Source organism: Lynx rufus, unplaced genomic scaffold (assembly GCF_022079265.1).
Source record: "Lynx rufus isolate CCGP_SWC_20201006 ecotype Redwood Valley unplaced genomic scaffold, mLynRuf1.p SCAF_20, whole genome shotgun sequence".
NCBI classification, from domain to species: Eukaryota; Metazoa; Chordata; class Mammalia; order Carnivora; family Felidae; genus Lynx; species Lynx rufus.
In genome coordinates, this window is record NW_025814835.1 from 10,543,796 (window position 1) to 10,564,982 (window position 21,187).

General features: G+C 36.4%; 1 pseudogene; it reads right to left on the bottom strand.

The window, feature by feature from the left end:
* Window positions 1-5,676: 5,676 nt before the first annotated feature.
* Window positions 5,677-7,469, bottom strand: LOC124517019 (eukaryotic initiation factor 4A-I-like; annotated as a pseudogene).
* Window positions 7,470-21,187: the final 13,718 nt, after the last annotated feature.

Genomic DNA, 21,187 nt, shown 5'->3' on the forward strand with positions numbered 1-21,187 from the left:
CAACAATCTTTTCCTAAACTAGTCATTATGACATTTCTTTCTTCTATGGATTGTTTTCAGCTCTATGACTTTTACATAAAGGAAAAGAAAAACTACAGAAGAAAGCTGTATGTTTTAAGTTAGGCATATGAGTTGTTAGCTTGCATTTGATTCTGTGACTGAGTATTTTACTATTTTCTGAGAAAGGAGACAAAAATCGGGGAGGGGAATCAAACAAACATGGCAAGTTATTATGTACCGTTAAAAACTTCTTCAAAGGGTACTAAATGAAACGTCAAAGTTTTCAATTTTTAAACTATTTTTCAAGATCCAAATGAAAAGGCAAAAATATGACAATCTTATTACAGTCTTGCTTTAAAATCCCCTCCTTTATTTTTATAAATTGTGGAGAATATAAATTACCTGTATGAATTATATAAATCATGTGTGTCTAGATTATAACCAAAATGTTTTATTTGAAAATATTATATCGGCTATTTCTTTTATCACATATGTATGCTAGAGTCATTATTATGTTTAGCCAATAAATGCTGAATGCATGTAGTATTTTTGATCCTGGTACATATTACACAGGCTCATTAAAAATTCAAGCAAAATGTTAAGATGTTAGCTAATTTTCCAGGAAATAAGACTGTGGTATATTTGTAAGAGTCAGAACTTATTTCCTATGAAATATTCATAGCATTGATTTCCCTTGTTTCATAACACACTAGAGAGAAAGAGTTCAAAAATCCAAACAAAAAAGAAAATATTTTTATTCCATTGCTCATAGAAGTTAAGTTCCCTAAGTTTTGAGGTACACATAGAGCTGCTGTGGATGGTCAGGAGAGCTGCAAACCACACAATCCACAGGGCACTATTTGTGTGTTACATTAACGGTGTAACACAATATCTCTATGTAATGTTTTATCTGGGACTGTAATTTTTGATTTTGATTTTTCAGTATTTGATGTTGAAGAACATGATAATATGGCCTCCTTGGGGAGGAAAGTAAAATAAAAAATGTTAGGGAAACTTTTCAATTAACCACTAGTTCTTTTTTTTTTTAATTTGTCTCAAATTTTTATTAATTTCCAGTTGGTTAATATACAGTGTCATATTAGTTTCAGGTGTAGAGTTTAGTGATTCAGCACTTACAAACAACAGCCAATGTTCATCACAAGTTCCCACCTAATCCCCATCATCAGTTTAATTCCCCCACCTCCTCTCTGGGAACCCTGCGTTTGTTTTCTGTCTCTGTAGTTCAGGGTCTGTTTCTTGGTATTCCTCTCCTTTTCCCCCATGTATTTATTTGTTTTGTTTCTTAAATTCCACATGTGAGTGAAATCATATAGTATTTGTCTTTCTCTGACTTATTTTGCTTAGTGTAATACTATCTAGCTCTATCCACCTCATTGCAAATGGCAAGATTACATTCTTTTTTATGGCTGAGTAATATTACATGTGTATATATACTTTTGTGTATATATACTGTGTGTGTGTGTATATACTCACCAGCACCCCTTGTTTTCTGTGTTGTTGATTTTAGCCATTCTGACAGGCGTGAAGTGATATCTCATTGTGATTTTGATTTGCATTTCCCTGATGTTGAGTGATGTTGAGCATCTTTCATGTGTCTCTTGGCCATCTATGCATCTTTGGAAACATGTCTATTCATGTCTTCTGCCCATTTTTTAACTGGATTATTTGGTTTTAGGGTGTGAAGTTTGATAAGTTTTTTTAATATATTTTGGACCCTAATCCTTTATCAGATATGTCACTTGCAAATATCTTCTCCTATTCCATAGGTTGCCTTTTAGTTTTGCTGATTGTTTCCTTCACTGTGCAGAAGTTTTTTTATATTGATGAAATCCCAATAGTTTGTTTTTGCTTTTGTTTCACTTGCCTCAGGAGACATCTAGTTAAGAAATTACCATGTCCAATATCAAAGAGGTTACTGCCTATGTTCTCCTCTAGGATCTTAATGGTTTCCTGTTTCATATTTTGGGCTTTAATCCATTTTGAATTTATTTTTGTATGCAGTAAGAAAATGGTCCCGTTTCATTCTTCTGCATGTTTCTGTCTAGTTTTCCCAACACCATTTGTTGAAGAGATGTCTTTTTTTTTCCATTGGTCCTGCTTTGTTGAAGATTAGTTGATCATATATTGTGGGTTCATTTCTGGGTCTTCTATTCTGTTCTATTGATCTACATGTTTATTGTTGTGCTAATACCACACTGTCTTGATCACGACAGTTTGAGTAACATGGTGTCTGCAAATAGTGAGAGTTTGGCTTCTTCTTTACCAATCTGGATGGCTTTTATTTCTTTTGTTGTCTGATTGCTGAGGCTAGGACTTCCAGTACCATGTTAAATAGAAATGGTATGTAGAAAACCCAAAAGACTCCACACACACACACAAAATTGCTAGAACTGATACACAAATTCAGTAAAGTTGCAGGGTACAAGATTAATGTATAGAAACTTGTTGCATTTCTATACACCAATAATGAAGCAGCAACCACTAGCTCTAAGGGACAAAATACAGAGAGAGAATGAAGAACTTCACCAAGAAGGAAAAACAAAAAGGGGTGAAGTTATGAAGTTGTCCTTAGAAAGTTGAGTGTGGGGAAATAACCCGTCCTCCAGAAGTCTTTATTTTATTGTCCTCTTAATCTCTTACCAAACCAAAGTCACAGATGTGGGAGGTAGGTTTGAAATGCCGATTTCTTTAGAACTCATGCTATATATCCGCAGAAAGGGCAGACATGTGCCAGTTTACTTGGTTTTATTTTATGGTCAGTATGTAGATCCAAGAAGCACATATGACTCACAGTCAGCTAGTAGAGTAATTAATCATAAGCCAGAGGCCAATGTTACCTACCCAGAGTTTAGTTTCAGTGCATACTTTGTATAATTTTTTTTAAATTTTTTTAACGTTTATTTATTTTTGAGAGAGAGAGAGACAGAGCATGAGTGGAGGAGAGGCAGAGAGAGAGGGAGACACAGAACCTGAAGCAGGCTCCAGGTTCTGAGCTGTCAGCACAGAGCCCGATGCGGGGCTCGAACCCACGAACCGTGAGATCGTGACCTGAGCCGAAGTCGGATGCTTAACCAACAGAACCACCCAGGCGCCCCAACTTTGCATAAATTTAAGCATTTTATTGAAGTTTGGTGTCACTGACAAATTCTCTGCTGTGTAAAAGAATCCAGATGGTGTGAATTCTAGGTTAGGTTTTTGTATTTTCATGACTGAGGCAAAGTGAAATTCATATATAGATTATAAAAACATGTCTTACGGTTTTGAAGCCATAATTCAGAGACTTAATAGCCTATTGCTATATATTACAATTATACACATAGCATTAATATAACATTAGCTAAAAGGCCTGCCATATAGCCATGACGTTAAGGGAAAAAGTTCATTTATATTTTAATTTTAGCTTGAAACAGATAACTCTGGAATGTTATTCAATGTATATTAACTAAGACTGATAATCAATGCTTTCATTTAAACTTAAATACTAATGCATGCAGCAGAATTAAATCCAATGACTTTGATTTTCTTTTCCTGGAGCTATTTGAAATTATTTGATCCATCTTTCTTAACACTCAAATCTGGTCCATTAAGACTGAAAAGGCAGAAAAATGCTGCATTAAAATTAAAAGCTCATATTCTGAAAAGCAGTTAGCTAAACTCTGAGACTTTAATGTCCAGATGTAATATTTTCATTTCATATGAAGGAAAATAAGTTATTATTGCATTTGACCTTTAGAAGTTATGTTTTATGTATAGTTAAAATAAGTAAGTTCCTGTAGGCTGATCAATAAACAAGACTGTGTTTTGAAGTCAGTTGCAATAACTGTGTGTACATTAAAAATGAAAAGAAAGGACAGTGTATGTGTGAGATTTTAGAACATTCCAAATTTTGTACCTTATAGCTATTGAGCTGTATTCATAATTATTCTACCTTATTAAATTATACACAATTATCTACGCACATCAAACCATTTAGTCAATTTCAGCCCTGTTTTTAGCTCTCAGTTTTCTTGACTAGTAAAAAAAAAAAACAACTTTGCTTTAGGTACTAGCAAAGTACATTATTTATTAAAATAAAATTATTTGAGCCAGATATTTCTCTGACTCTTCTCAGGGTTTTGTGTCTCCTTTTTTAATGATCATCTTTACACACTTGAACATATCATGTCTACAGTCCTTCCTGAGGTGTCATTTTTAGTCTAGATTCTTAGGATATGATGATACTTGACTGCATTGTCTTATAATGAGCAACCAGAAATAGATTTCTACTCCATATCGGTAGCCCTTGCCAACCAATCAGAATGGAAAGGCAGAGCCGTGTTAGAATTAGTGACCCTACACTTTGGGTGAGCCATTCCTACACACTTTTTATGAAATTATCATTATTCTTATTCTGTCCTCATGCTTTCAGTGGGGTATCTCAATGTACAATGCAGAAAGTTCAGTGAGTTTAATTAATAATCAAAAGTGTCTCTTTTAATAGTATTAAAAATATAAAAAGTTAATTCACTAACTTAATAAACAAATACACTCAACTATGCCATGGCATTTCATGCCATTCTGTCTGAAAAGTTTTCTTCCTGCGCAATTCTACATTTGTTATTACAGTTTGAAGAAAATACACTGGTAAAATAATGTTTCAACTGTAAACATAATATGTATTTTTAGAAATTCTATTGGTTTTGGCACTTCCCTGAAGATTCACAGAGATCTTTTAGAAATTCAATATAATGTAACTATGAGGTAAGGATTAAGAATAATGTGGTATTTTCCAAATGACACATATGAAGGTATCTTAGTAATTGATAGTTATTTTGAAAACAAAGGTACAAGGGAAAAGTCAATTTATCCCCCAAAATAAAACTATATCATCATCAGGATGATTTTCCACAAACTAAATGGAAAATAAAAAAAAAAAAAAAGAATGGACTCTGGAGTTATATCACTAAAATTTGAGTCTTGGATTTGCAGTCTTGAGCATTGAACCACCATGATCTGTTTCTTCATGTTTAAACATATGAAGTAACAGTTATTGTACCTATTTTATAGTACTGTTGTGAGTTCTCAACAAGTCACAGTGGAAAAATGTTCTTAGGAAGCTATCTCCTGCATACTTATGACCTCTTGTTACTATTATCCAAAGTCAGTAATATACACATTTTTCAGTTTCCAGGTCATTTTATTCAGAATCTTGTGTTTGTTTCCTGAATTAATCTAGACTATACAAAACAATGTAAAAATGGCTACCATTTTCTCTCCCTGATGCCCATCATGGGGACAATAACCTGGGCCATTTAACTCAGGGGGTTCCCCAGATTCGGTCCAGTAAATGAGGCCAAGTGACACTCTAGCCCCTTGAATCATTTTCAGATGCATTTAGCTGCAGTGAGGAAAGCCTAATGGGGTGTGGAGGTTAACTAGGCTATGGAGATAATTTCGGGAAAAGAGATGGTACCTGGGGCAAGAGCCTACCCAAACAAAAGAGTGTCTAAGATGTTTATGATTCCTTCTTGTGCCTCAAAAAGTGACACTTACTCAAAGAAAAAAAATGACAGAATGTCCATCCCTTGGTTCCCTTTCCTCTCCACTCCCACTCCTTTTCAGCACCCCATCCCCCCAGACTGAACCCTGGGTAGGGCTATGTAGCAGGACACTCTCTCAGGTGAGGTCAGCAACACTGAGGGACATCTCCTCGATGGAGGTGTTGTAGAATTTCTCAAAGAGCCCTTTGTCTTCTTCTGAGACCGTGTCAACACCCACATCCTTAGGGCCAAATCATCTACCATCACCTATTCTCTGGATATAGTTTTCCCTGTTGGTGGGAATGTCATAGATGGTGACTAAAGAAACCTGCTGTACATCAATGCCTCTGGCCAGCAGGTCAGTGGTAATCCATACTCTGCTAGAGACAGTGCAGAACTCCCTCATGATAACATCTCATTATCCTTTTGGCCCCTATCTCTGTGCACTGCAGTCACGGTCAAGTCTGCGGCTTGCATCTTTTCAGTGAACCAATCAACCTTCATTCAGGTGTTGAAGAATATGACTGCCTGTGTGAGGGTCAGCATTTCATACAAGTCACATAGTGTGCCCAGAGTCCAATCTTCCCATTCCACACCGATGGAGAACTGGCAGATACTCTCCAGGGTCAACTCTTGCTTCTTGACCAGAATCCAAATGGGGATTGAATTTCTTGATCACCTCAAGCATGTCAGAAAGCATTGCAGTTGACGGAAAAACCACCTGGGTGCTGCTGTCAAGCTTTTGGAATATGTCATAGACCTGGTCTTTGATTCCGTGGCTTAGCATTTCATCAGTTTTCCTCCAGTACAAACATCTTGAGGTATTTGGGAGACAGGTATCTCCGGTTAAGCATATCAAACACAAGACATGGGGTACCCACGACAATATGGGAAGCTTTCATCTTCTGTATGTCAGCTGGTATCTTGGTCCCCCAAGTGTGGCAGAAGGCACCCATAGAATTTCCTAATGCCATGGATACCTTCTGTATCTGCTGAGCCAACTCTAGTAGGTGTGGGGCCAAGGCCTCTGTAGCCTTTAGATATTATTTTCTCCTTACCACATCAACTTCATGATGCATGGACCTCTAGTTTTTCATTTAATTGAGCAATCACGCTCAACTGCCTCATGCTAGGAACACCTTAACCCTGGATCAATCCATCCAGTTAGCTTTCCCATAGCAACTCCAAGACTGATGAAACCTATTAGACAAATAAATACATACATACATACATACATACGTACATACTACTTCTCAGATTTGGTCCCTTTCTCAGTTTCTTAACTCAAATTTAACTGAGTCCTCATTCGTGCCTGGAAATAATAAATTCTTTCCTTAATAATTGCTATTTTCCAATTCTCTCCTTTTTATTCATTTATTTTTTGTTACCAATGGCCCTGCTACTCATCCATAATCTTAACCAGGTGAGCCTCATCCCTCCTTCACCAACCAAAAATAGAATAAATCAGAAAGATCCAATTCAATGTGTTTCAGAATCGATATAAAACAAAGTGGCTGTTTTCCCAGTCCCAGATTGGGCTTGAGCGGTCTCATCGTAAGCACTGATACAAAGAATGGCTCGCTCCTGGATGCCAGAAGGTTTCTCAAAACCATAGGCAGAGATGCCATGGAGAAGGGACTCAGAGAAGCTCATGTCATCAAAACTGTTGATGATCTCGTTCCAGTTACTGTCAATGATGCCTTCAAGCTCCATCCCTTCCAGGCCACTGTCTCTGGATCAGGAATCCTGACTCAAAGACGTGATCCTTAGAAACTTCAAACTCAGTAATATATTTGGATAGAATTTCGCATTTAAGCTATTCCAGAGGCAATTTTCATTGGTCTGGTCAGAAGTTAATATGGAAATAATGTACCGGTCACTTATTGATTTTGTATACAATTCACATACTCTTGCTCCTCCGTAATACATATATAAAAAGTTATTTCAAGTACATTTTATTTTTTAAGATCTCCTGACAAGTGTTTTGCAAAATATACCATAGATTGGGAAGAAACTTTTTATGAGCCTACAAATCTCTTCCATGTTGACAACATCCTTGTTTCCTGTCAAATATTTCTAAAGAGGCCCAGACTTATTTTCTTCTCACACATACAACTGTGCTATAATTGTCATATATATATATATATATATATATATATATATGATATTTAATTATACATATAGTCACTGATTGCAAATGAATACCAAAACTGTCAAATAATCTTACTCTATTTTTATGGAACTTTTAGTCTTCTCTCAGAAAATACTTTTATTTTCTTTATTCCTAAACTTCTCATGCTGCATACAGATTTTCACCTGATTACCTTTCCTTATGCTTCCCTTAGAAAATCAAGACAATTAAGAGGGACCTAATTCATCCTTTCACATCAATTATATGCATCTGCAAACACTTGGGTACAGACATTCTGCCTTTTCTGTAGTTACAATTAAAGGTCTTGTTCTGTGTTTTGTTTGTTTGTTTGTTTTAATGTCTTCCTTCCTCTGGTAGGAATATGGATCGCATACTCTCTCAACTTTTCAAAGACATGTCTCCAGAAATTATATTCTAACTCTTTGTATTATTAATTTGGCACTCACTACTAATTCTTCAAGGAAATGAAATATTATTCAAAACATTCCCTGCTTCTATCACCCCTCTTTAAAAATTCTCATTCTACAAGAGGATTATGTTCTTCTAATGCATGCACTCATATATCAGGATTTGTCATGTGACTTCCTTTGACTAATGGTATCACAGTGAGACTGACACATACTAACTTAACAAGAACATTAGAAGTATTACATGGTTTTCCTATTCTTGCTTTCCTCTAATATGAGGAAAGTTGTCACAGACTATGAGTCTGGAGTTCACTCTTGTCTTACAAGAGAGCAGACACAGAATTGAACACGAGAGAGGCTAATGTCAGGGAAGAGAGGAGAGCCCCAAACAGGGGTTTTGTCTCCGTATTAATTGAGCTCGCAAGATATCACTCACGTGGGGAACATGAAGAAAACAAGATCTTACACACGTGAACATGGAGAAAACAATCATTAACTTGTGTGTATAAGAAGCAAAGGGTCTGGGAGGGCAAGTGGTGTTTGTGATCAAGGTACATTGGCTCCAGATGGAAAGTAATTTCCTGCAGGTGATACTACAAGTTACTCGTGGTTCATTATAATATCTCGCTTGCTAACCTCGGGCACTTTCGCCCCATGGTAGCAGCTTTTTGTCCCCAAGCTTTTATCTAACCCATTTATGTAAGGAGAACCTATTTCCCCACAGGGAGTGATGATCCAGGGAGGGGATGTTATTTCATGTTCTCAAATGTTTATTTACTTATTTTTGAGAGAGAGAGAAGAGGGGCAGAGAGAGAGAGGGAAGGAGAGAATCCCAAGTAGGCTTGGTGTTGTCAGAGCATAGCCCAATGTTGGGCTCAAACTCATGAACCGTGAGATCATGACCTGAGCCAAAATCAGTAGTTGGACGCTTAACCTGCTGAGCCATCCAGACGTCCCCTGGAGAGGATGCTATTTCAGCCAGAGCTACACATGACCCGAACTAAACAAGAACCAAATTACACAAGCTGGCACTAATGACAAAATTTTTAAAAATATACGGTTTTAAGCTCCTGACACATTTCAGTCCTGGACAGTTTTGGATCTGGAGTCTGTCTGTAACTTCTGTTGTAAAATATAGTCACCACTTGGGGCGCCTGGGTGGCGCAGTCGGTTAAGCGTCCGACTTCAGCCAGGTCACGATCTCGCGGTCCGTGAGTTCGAGCCCCGCGTCGGGCTCTGGGCTGATGGCTCGGAGCCTGGAGCCTGTTTCCGAATCTGTGTCTCCCTCTCTCTCTGCCCCTCCCCCGTTCATGCTCTGTCTCTCTCTGTCCCAAAAATAAATAAACATTGAAAAAAAAATTAAAAAAAAAATATAGTCACCACTTTCCTAAGGGATAGACACTCAAAAGTCAGATCAGCTGAACATATTCAGAAGTGATATCTTGACTTCACTTCAAAAATGGCTTTTCAGATTGAAAACTAGTAATCAATCTGCTAGTTTTTTTTTTTTTGTGATACTAATCAGACTCTCTCCTTCTTGATCTTCTACCACTGAAATCACACGAGACAGATGCACATATGCTTGTACTGTCTGTAATGTCTTTAGAGCTCAGTATTGAAAGATAACAATTCTACATTGTTGCTTGGAAATTTACCCTAAACATGGATAAAGGAAGACAGTCTTCCAACTCTGATACATTCAGGAAATCTTTTGTTAAAAACACAAGTCCTTCCTTCCTCCCTCCCTCCCTCCCTCCCTCCCTTCTTTCCATCTTTCTTTACATAAGTAAAGACAAGGGAGTGTAAAGCATCCTGAGATGCTCTGGGAGTCACAGGCATTTCCAGCATTTCAAAGTGGCTAGTTTCCTGTGTGTGTAAGAAGTACTGAGTAGGGATTTTGTCACGAAACCTCGCGGCATAGATTTCTTTGCTTTGTAAGTGACGAAAAGTGTACACGAAGCATGCCATTATAGTTGTGCGTATCTATGAGGAGTATATTAATTATACCATGAATCCATATAAAACATGTCACTGCCTTCAGGAGCAGCTTTCATGGCTACCTCTCAATGCCTAGAAGACACGTGTCTTAATGGTGTTCATACCGTAAACTTAAGTCTGCAGCATGAGAGCAATAATTTTAATTGCACCTAAAATGGATTTAAACTATTGTACGAGGATAGCAGAGACACAGGACATTTGTGAGGTTTCAGGAATAGAAGTGTAGCATAGGGATAAAGTAACTGCCAAGCAGCGTCAGGATGTGCTAGGATGGCCCCTTAACACCAAGTCAGAAAAGAACTCCGTCCACCCTTGAGTAACTTTTTAATTAACTATTAGGCATATTAATTAGGGTGAAGAATAAAATAGACTGAGACCGTTATTGTGAAAATAAACCAAAATGAGCTTTTAAAGTTATGCAAAATATTAAGATAGAATACATTTTGCCCAGAGAAAGATTTATTTGTTTTTGACAATGTAAATAGAAGGGTATAATTGGAAATTAAGTTTATTATCATTTTTATGTCAGCATTTTTTTTCTGAACTTCGCACTGGGAACATTGATGAATAAGGCATTACAAATGGGTGTTCTTCATTTCAGAAATACATCACATGTTAATGCATTATAGAAAGCTATTCCATAAAGTAATATGAACATCTGGTTTTGAGAAATTTTTTCAGCTAATATCAATTTTATTCTGTGTGAGCTGTTTTTTCTCATTTTTGTCCTAATTTCCTTTTAAAGAAATATTGTCAAAACCCTTCAACATGTGAAAAGCTATTTTTATAAGAAGAAAAGTTGACTTCATGCAGGTGTGTCCAGTCCAACAGCCTTTTTGTGTTTTTGTTGTTTTTTTCCTACAAAATTCAGCATTTGCCTCTAATTTTAATTTTTTGTACCCACTCATGCAGGATTTCAGTGGTGAATCAGTTCCATGTGGCTTCTGTCCTCGTACATGCTACCTCACTCATATCTTATTTACACTTCACAGGACCCACTGGAACTAAGTTTAATTATTCCTTCACCTATTTTTTAGATGAGGAAACAACGTCTATGATCACAATGGTATAAACCTGTCACATTTAAATAGCTGACAGTTTTTCTCTCCTAAATCCCTTTACACTCCCATCAATACCAGGGATTTCCAGGGCAGTCATTTTACAATTTTATTCATTTTTATTTTTTAAAATTCTTTAAGTTTTTCATTTTGCTTCCAGTATAGTTAGCATTCAGTGTTATTTTAGTTTGACACGTATGGCACAGTGATTCAACAGATCTATACATTACTCAGTGCTCATCACGATAAGTGTAGTCTTTAATCTCCATTGCCTATTATACCCATCTCCCCACCTACCTCATTTTAAACTTACCCTTCTTCTTTATTATCTGTAACCGTTTAGTGTTTAAGTGCATATCAGTGAGTTCTTATAAACAAGTTCTTTAAAAAAATTAATGCATTCTTATTCCCATGGTAATCAACGTGGTCCGCACTTTCAGGATTGGATGGTTATCATAAAAACAACCTCCTCCTTAAACTCCTTAAACTATTTTTTAGTTCAGGCACTCAATCCAAAGCATTGAAATCAGCTTTTTAGACCCTGAGCTACTTGGCAATAATAGGTAAGAAGAAAATCGTGGCTTCTTCCTACCTCCCCCCCACCTTTTTTTTTTTTTTCCATCGTTTATTTATTTTTGGGACAGAGAGAGACAGAGCATGAACGGGGGAGGGGCAGAGAAAGAGGGAGACACAGAATCGGAAACAGGCTCCAGGCTCTGAGCCATCAGCCCAGAGCCAGACGCGGGGCTCGAACTCCCAGACCGCGAGATCATGACCTGGCTGAAGTCGGACGCTTAACCGACTGCGCCACCCAGGCTCCCCTCTTTTTTTTTTTAACGTTTACTTTTATTTTAGAGACAGAGAGACAGAGCACGAGTGTGGGAGGGCTCTGAAACACGCTCCTGGCTCTGAACTGTCAGCACAGAGCCCAACGCGAGGCTCTGACTCATGAACCATGAGATCATGACCCGAGCTGAAGTCAGAGGCTTAACTGACCGAAACACCCAGGCACCCCTTCCTTTTTTCTCTTTCATGGTTAAATCTTAAAAGGGTTTCCTCTCCCTGTGTTGTATGTAATTTGTATATGAGTTACATATTTCCTTATCTTCTGAACTTATTCCTGTTGGGAGTAACATCTTCTTAATTGATCTTTTACAATATATCGCTCTTTATTTCATTTCTTGGTTAAAATCTGAATGTATGTTTATTTCTGACCATGTGGTTGAATTTTTTTTTAATGTTTATTTAGTTTTGAGAGAGACAGGCAGAACATGAGCAGGGGGAAGGGTAGAAAGAGAAGGCGACACAGACTCTGAAGCAGGCTCCAGGCTCGGAGCTATCAGTGCCAAGCCTGATGTGGGGCTCAAACTCACAAACCGTGAGATCATGAGCTGAGCCGAAGTCAGATGCTTAACCGACTGGGCCACCCAGGCGTCCCTCTGGCCACATGCTTTAAAATGACCCATTCTTTCCTAGTTCACTCAGGGGTTGTTACAACGGATGTTTCTGAGCCTCAGACAGACCTCCTCTAGTGTCTTGAGTCCTTATTTTCTCCCTATCACATCAACTGCATACTGGGTGAACTTCTATTTTTTATTTAATTGGGCAATCACACTCAACTGCCTCATGCCAGGAACACCTTAACCCTGGATCAATCCATCCAGTTAGCTTTCCCACATCAACTCCAGGATTGATGAAGCCTACTGGACAAAAAACAAAAACAAAAACAAAAACAAAAACAAAAACAAAGAAACAAAAATAGTACTTCTCAGATTTGGTCCCTTTATCAGTTTCTTACCTCAAATTTAACCAAGTCCTCATTAGTACCTGGAAATTGTTTCCTTTCCACTTGCTCTCCTTTTTTGTTTTGTTTTGTTTTGTGATCAATGGCCCTGTTACTCATCCGTAATTGTACGTAGGTGACCCTAAACTAATTCACCAACCAAAAATAGAAAACACCAGAAAGAATTTCCCTCAAAGTTATGCCCACGCCCCTAAAAAGTGATGCTAATGGACACCTTTGCTGTCGGACTCCAATGGACAAGAATCCCCTCAAGAATAAAGGAAATTCTTAGTTCCCAGCTTTAGATCCACACTCCTTCCCTAATCCTTTAAAAAATCAGCTTTTCTTTTTTACTGAGCCCCTCCTATGAATACTAAGCACAGCTAAGATAGTGTATAAGTGTATACACTTATAAGTGTATAAGTGTTTATAAGTAAACATACAGAAAAAGGCACACAATCATCCTTTCTCCTGACCTCATGGCACTTCCTACTATTGCCCCGTTTATCTCTACCCTCTAGATTAAGTCTTCATGAACCGGGGACTTCACTATGCTTCAATCATTCACTTTCTGAGTACAGTAAAACCTTGGTTTGCGAGCATAATTCATTCTGGAAACTGGCTTGCCATCCAAAGCACTAGTATATCAAAGCGAATTTCAAGAACCATTGGCTCAGTTCTGATCCTATGATACTTGGTGTCACATACTATTCCCATTGCAAGACTTTGCTTGTTTATCAAGTTAAAATTTATTAAAAATGTTTGCTTGTCTTGCGAACACTCCCAGAACAAGTTACTCACAATCCAAGGTTTTACTGTATTTCTTTAAATCACTGACACCTTTGTGGTGCCTGGGTGGCTCAGTCAGTTAAGTGCCCGACTTCGGCTCAGGTCATGATATCACAGCTCATGTGTTCAAATCCTGTGTCTGCCTCTGTGCTGACAGTTCAGAGCCTGGAGCCTGTTTCGGATTCTGTGTCTCCCTCTCTCTGCCCCTACCTCGCTCGTGTTCTGTCTCTCTCTCTGCCTCTCTCTGTCTCTCAAAAATAAACATCAAAAAACAAAAAAATAAAAAAAATAAAAACTGACACCTTTGCTCCCAGCAGTACTTTGTCACTAATGTCATTACTGATATTCGTCACTAATGACCCAGAACTTACACACTCCACAAAAATTAATTTAAAATGGGCCATAGACCCATATGTAGAATGCGAAACTCTAAAACTCCTATAAGATAGCATTGGATAAATTCTCAATGACCTTGGGTTTGGTGATGACCTTTTTTTACAACAAAGGCATGAGCCATTAAAAATAACTGGTAAGCTGGACTTCATTAAAATAAAAATTTCTGGTTTGCAAAGGATACAAAAGAATGAGAAGATACCACAGACTGGGGAAAAGTATCTGCAAAAGATATTGTTAAAAGGCTACTATCCAAAATATACAAAGAACTCTGAAAACTCAATAATGAGAAAGTGAAAACCAGATTAAAAAGTGAGCATAAGTTCTGAAGAACTTCACCAAAGAAGATAAACAGATTACACACACACACACAAAAAAAAAAGAATGTAAAAAGATGCCCAAAAAGCAAATGTCCTTAGGGATTTTACAAATTAAAGCAACAATGAGAAGCCAATACACGTTTGTTAGATAGGCCAAAGTTCAAAACTCTGGATCACCAGATGCCAGACGGGATGTTGAGTGACAAGAAAGCTGATTCCTTGAAAATGGGAATATAAAACAGTTCAGCCACTTTGAAAGGCAGTTTGTTCAATTTCTTACAAATCTGAACACAAGCCTCACCATATTATCTAGCAATTATGCTCCTTGGTCTTTACCCAAATTTGTTGAAAATCTTTCCATACAAAAGCCTACACATGGATGTTTACAGCAGCTTTACTCATAAATTGCCAACATTTGGAAGCAGCCAAGATGTTCCTCAATAGGTGAGTGGATAAACTGCGGTCCAGACAATAAAATATTCTTCAGTGCTAAAAAAAAAAATATGAGCCATCAAGCCATGATAAGACATGGAACCTTGCATGCATATTAATAAGTGGAGGAAGCCAACCTAAACAGCTACATACTGTACAATTCCAACTATATGATATTCTGGAAAGGGTAAATTATAGGGACAGTAAAAAGATCAGTGGTTGCCAGAGTTTACAGGGAAAGGAGGGATGAATGGGTGGAGTACAAAGAATATTTATATTAGTGAAATTGTTCCGTGTGATATTATAATGGTGGATACGTGTCATTACACTATATGTTTTTCCAAACCTATAGAATGTACATAGGAAAAATGAACTGTAATGTAAACTGTGGACTTTGGATGATGATGTGTTAATATAGGCTCATCGAAGGGTGCCTGGGTGGCTCAGTCAATTAAGCATCTGACTTCAGCTCAGGTCATGAGCCCCACACCGGGCTCTGTGCTCCCAGCTCTGAGCCTGGAGCCTGCTTCAGATTCTGTGTCTCCTCCTCTCTCTGGCCCTCCCCTGCACACTCTGTCTCTCTCAAGAGTAAATAAACATTACAAAAATTAAAAAAAAATTATATATATATATATATATATATATATATATATGCTCATCAACCATAACAAATTTATCATTTTGGTGCTATAATTTGATAGGCCAGAAAGCCATGCATTTATGTGGGCATTGGAATAGGGGGCCTTTATACTTTCCACTCAATTTTGCTGTGAACCTAAAACTGCTCTTAGAAAACAAAGTCTATTTAAAAAATATAGTATCCAAATTAAAAGAAAAAATCTAGGGATAACTTTAACAACACTCGTGCAAGACAGTTCTACGCTATGCACTACAAAATTCTACTGAGAGAAATCAAACATTATTTAAATAAACAGAAAGTTATATAATGTTAATGGTCCAGAGACTCAATACTGTTAAAATATAGACTTTCTGAAAATTGAGCTACAGTTTAAGCCTATTTGAACTTATGGCAGACATTTTATTTACAAATGCACAAGCAGATTGTATAATTTATATGTTATACAAAATAAACTAGACTAGCCAAAATAGTTTTGAAAAAGTGGAACAGGATTAGAGAACTTAACCCATCAAATTTCTATATTTACCCAAGTTCTACAGTAATTATGAAAGTGTGGTATTGATAAGGTAAAGAACATGCATATTTTCTAAACAATATAGTCTAAGAGAAGCAAACATTTCTGTACAGCACAAGATAGTCAATATTTTTGCTTTTGTAGCCACATAGAATTTCTTTTGCGTATTCTTTTGTTATTCTTGTTTTTTTTTGTTTAACACTACCTTTAAAAGGGAAAAAACAAAAAAACAAAAAAAACAGGGGCGCCTGGGTGGCGCAGTCGGTTGAGCGTCCGACTTCAGCCAGGTCACGATCTCGCGGTCCGTGAGTTCGAGCCCCGCATCAGGCTCTGGGCTGATGGATGGCTCGGAGCCTGGAGCCTGTTTCCGATTCTGTGTCTCCCTCTCTCTCTGCCCCTCCCCCGTTCATGCTCTGTCTCTCTCTGTCCCAAAAATAAATAAACGTTGAAAAAAAAATTAAAAAAACAAAAAAAACATTCTTAACCTGTGGCTCACAAAAAAGTTTGCCAGGCCAGATTCGACCATGTGTTTCTAAACCTAATGTAGAGTCCAGAAATAGGTACAGGCATGCACGATCATTTGATTTCAGAAAAGTGTTAATGTAATTAATTTAAAAAAGTAGTTTTTTCTACAAATACTTTTTCATTCTCTAACGTAGAGTAAGCTTACTTCTATATTAAACTTTGGAATAACTCCAACAGTATCAGTGTTTTTGTTTTTTACTTGTATCTTCAACGGACTGTGTGTTTTACTTCATTTAGCGCTTCACTGCATTTTTTTTTAAATCACATAATTGCATTTATTGTTAAGATAGCATTTTTCATAGTTGAATGGAATTTATTCCTTTTACCCATGTAAAGAATAAATAAAATAATATTTTTTCACTTTTTGCAAAATCTTTAATGTTTTGAAATAAGAGGAAAGAGTTGTATGATAGCAGTAATTTCTTACGATTATCGTGACCATATTGAATTTTTATCTCCTATAAAATAATCACAGGTTTGAGTTGCAGACATTGTTATTACCTATAGATCTTACAATTAAAGGTACTGAACATGTGTCACATAATATAAAATACTACATATGTTCTAAAGATATGTTGCACATTTGAGTGAGGAGTAATAATAATAACTTCCACTCAAATATATACTTATTAAGAAAAATAAAGGAAACTGTCACAAATTTGTAGTTAAACTTACTTTAAATCACAAATATATTGTCTACCCATTAATTGTAAAAGGTAGATATAATTTCTTTAAAAGCCCACGTAAAATTGTTTTGTAAATATTTTTCAGGCGACTATTTTGGATTTGGGAAATTCACTAACTTTTGTAATATTGTGATTTCTGTTATATTAGTTATTTTAAGATAACATGCTATCTCATGATTATTATAAATTTCCTTTATTCTTATGTGTCAAAGAAAATTTGTAAAAGACATATCACTAGAGTATTTTAATAAATATCAAATACACGTAGCATGTAGAACAGATAGTACAATAATTCAATGAAAAAACAACTTAATGTCGTGCAATTTTAATAACATCTTTTTAGACAACCACACTTAAACCCATATGACAACTTTGCCTTTCTTAAAATTTCTTTTAATAAAAAGTAAAATTCAAATGTGTGCGAAAATGTTTGTCTCAATACCTGGGCCTTGCCAAAAAATTGAAAATAGAAATGACTGAAATATCATTAATTAGAATGAATCTCCAGTTTTCCCAAACCGTGCCTCTAACGATAATGAGAGGGAGATTGTATACCAGCAGGAAGGTGATAATAGCCGATGGCTACTTAGGGGTACAAATGAGATCAGGGTTCATGAGACACAAGTAATAAGTGATGACTAATTCTCCCTGCAAGCAACCAAGGAATATTCCAAGTCAAGTAGTTATGCAAACAGGAAAAAGATAAAGATCTGTACGGATGTTACTTATAAGGGCTGATGTTTCCCAATGTGTTTTTTACGTACACTCACTTCTGTTTGCTATTATTCCCCAAATTTGACTGAAAAACCTCTACAGTGATAAGCTGCTACTTTCCTTTCCTTTCTTATAATGTCAACATTTTAGGCGAAGAGAAACAGGCCATAGAAACATAGCAAGCAAAACATTCTATAATTTCATGAAGCCCATTGATAGGAATCAAGACAAGGTGAGGGATAAGATAGCATCTCTGTGTAGGACTAAATCTACCCTCCCTATAACATTTCCTGTGTGTGAATTTGTGTAACAGATTTCTCTGTGTATTTTCTCATCTAGGAAGTCAGAGTGATAATTGTATACAACTCAGGTTTGTGTGAGGATTATGAGTGCAGATGCATGGAAAATTCTCGGTAGTGTCATGCTCAAGAAATATCTCCTATTTTGATTGTTATATTTACCATAAATAATATGCTTATTGATTTTCTTACTACTGTTTTGCTTTTGAAGTTAAACTATCGAGTAAGGCCAACATGATAGATAAAATAAGATCCAATAATATCATCGGTTTATTACAGTAAACTTCTTTAATAAATTCTATGGTCACAAAGGTTATGGTTTCCACTGTAACTGAGCTATTCTGGTGTACTTATTACAAGCAACACTAATTGAAGTATTTAAAATAATCACAAGAAATTTGTAATGGATGCTTCAGATGGAAGCATTCTCAGGGATATTTGTTCCCAAGCTATATGTTAAATATTTAGGATTTCAAGGTCAATACTTCATCGAAAGAAGTTTGGGAGAAAAGAATATATGAAAAACTTACTCTGGACACTTATATGTGGGATAATATCACCTGGAGATTCTCCTAGTGTAAATGATCTTTTCCCACACTCTTTTATTTTTTTTACTGCTTCTATGTTTCTGGGATAAATGGAAATTTATTGTTGACACCAACAATTAACATCATGATGATATTGCCAGGAAGAAACTAATGTAGAAGCTTGATAGGAAAAAAAAAATGATGCTGGCAATATATGGGCTGACAAGGTACAGAACTGTATGTGAAGTAACAGTTATAAAGAATTTAAATAGTAATACATAATGCATGGGGAAAGATTATGTAAATCTTATCATATTTGCTATTTCCCTATAAAGGTATTCAATATTTTTTTATTTTTATTTTTTTACGTTTATTTATTTTTGATAGAGAGAGACAGAACACAAGTTGGGGAGGGGCAGAGAGAGAAAGGGAGACACAGAATCCGAAACAGGCTCCAGGCTCAGAGCTGTCAACACAGAGCCCCACGCAGGGCTCAAACCCACAAACCGCGAGATCATGACCTGAGCCTAAGTTGGACGCTTAACTGACTGAGCCACCCAGACACCCCAAAAGTATTCAATATCTTATTTGATTATTCCAATTGATAAATTAGGCGTGGTTCAAATAAAAATGAGTTTAACTTTGGGGAGATAGGCACTTGCATGGTACAATGTAAGAAAATGTGGTTGCCAAAAGAAAAATGTCGAGCAGCCATATCAGTCAAGCGACAGTTAACATGGATTTATCTCTCACATTTTGATTCTGCATGTTTTCTATTGATGTATTTAGTATTCATGCAGAGACCTTGAAAAATGATTCATTTTTGCTGATGGATGTAGGGGGTGGAACTGCATCATTGCACAGAAAATGCATTAACTGATATGATAACACAGTCGTAAATGTAATAGGATTCATTACTACCAAGGAGTAACACTGCGATGCCTATAAACTTTTCCCCTGATTTTATAATGTGTACCAAATAGAAATTCCACCAAGATTTTAAGCCTATAGGGATTTACATTATAGTCAGTAAATAAACTGAAATTAATCATCTTAAATGCAGAGAATTAGTTTTGTTCTATAGAATATATTTTTTGTATGATTAAGATGGGAAACAAAGCAAAGTGTATGTATATATAAACACATACATCTATTAACTACCTATAGCCAAACACCCATACGATATTTTGTTTGGCTCACAATTGTTAATGTTCCGTTGGGAAACTCTGCCCTACATTAAGAACCTATGATCAGCTACATTTCAAAGGATTCTCCAGAGAAAAAGATTATATATATATCTTTATATTATATTATATTATATTATATTATATTATATTATATATGTCATATATACATATATCATATGTATATCATATATATCAATAAACACATATCAATATGTATCAATGCATTTCTCATATACCAATTTCTATGTCTATCCATCATCTATCTATCTATCAATTGTCTATCTATCTATCATCTATCTATACTGAGAGAGAGAGAGAGAGAGAGGGGGAGGGAGTGAGAGAAAGACTTATTATGAGAAATCATCTCATGTGATTACTGAAGCTGAGAACTCCCACCATCTTCAAGTCTACAAGCTAAAGACCCCGGAAAGCAAATGATAATTACTAAAAATAATTCAGCCCGAGCATGAAAGCCTGAGAACCAGGAGAGCCAATGGCATAAATCCCATTCTAAGGACTGGAGAAGATGAGAGACAATATTCCAGATCAATCAGTGAGGCAGGAAAAGAGAGATGGATTTCTCCTTCCTTGTTATTTTTTGTAGTTAGGCCTTCAACAGATTAGTTGAGGTCCCTTCCACGTATTGGGGATGGCATGCTACTTTACTAAATTCACTGATCCAAATCCTAATCTCATCCAGAAAAAAATGCCATAGACACACCCAGAAATAATGGTATTCTGGGCACCCCAAGGCCAGTCTTATCGGACATAAAACCAACTGCCATACCAGCTATACTAATCTCTAGAAGATTAAAGAATTCGTAGACTCCCCCACATTTTGATCTCACATCTTGGCTTATACATGACTTCTTCCATAAAGATTTTCTTGTTTCCTTGAAATTTTATTATTTATTCATCAATCCTACATTATTCCATAGGCTTTATGAGATATTATCTTGATTTTACTGTATTTTGTTTTCCTGCTTGCTTTATCTGTATTATCCGAGAGCATGCAAGCCCATTGGTGGAAACAGTGAGTACGAAAATGATGATAGCTAACGTTTGCTAACAGGTTACTTTGTGCATATCATCACTCAATAATCTTACACTAAAACATGTTACAAAAGGATAACTTGGATTTCTATTCAGATCTAATATTTACTCTTACACCTTTAACGGATTCCAATTTTCACATAGTGTTAGGGTTTGTCAATTCTACTTAA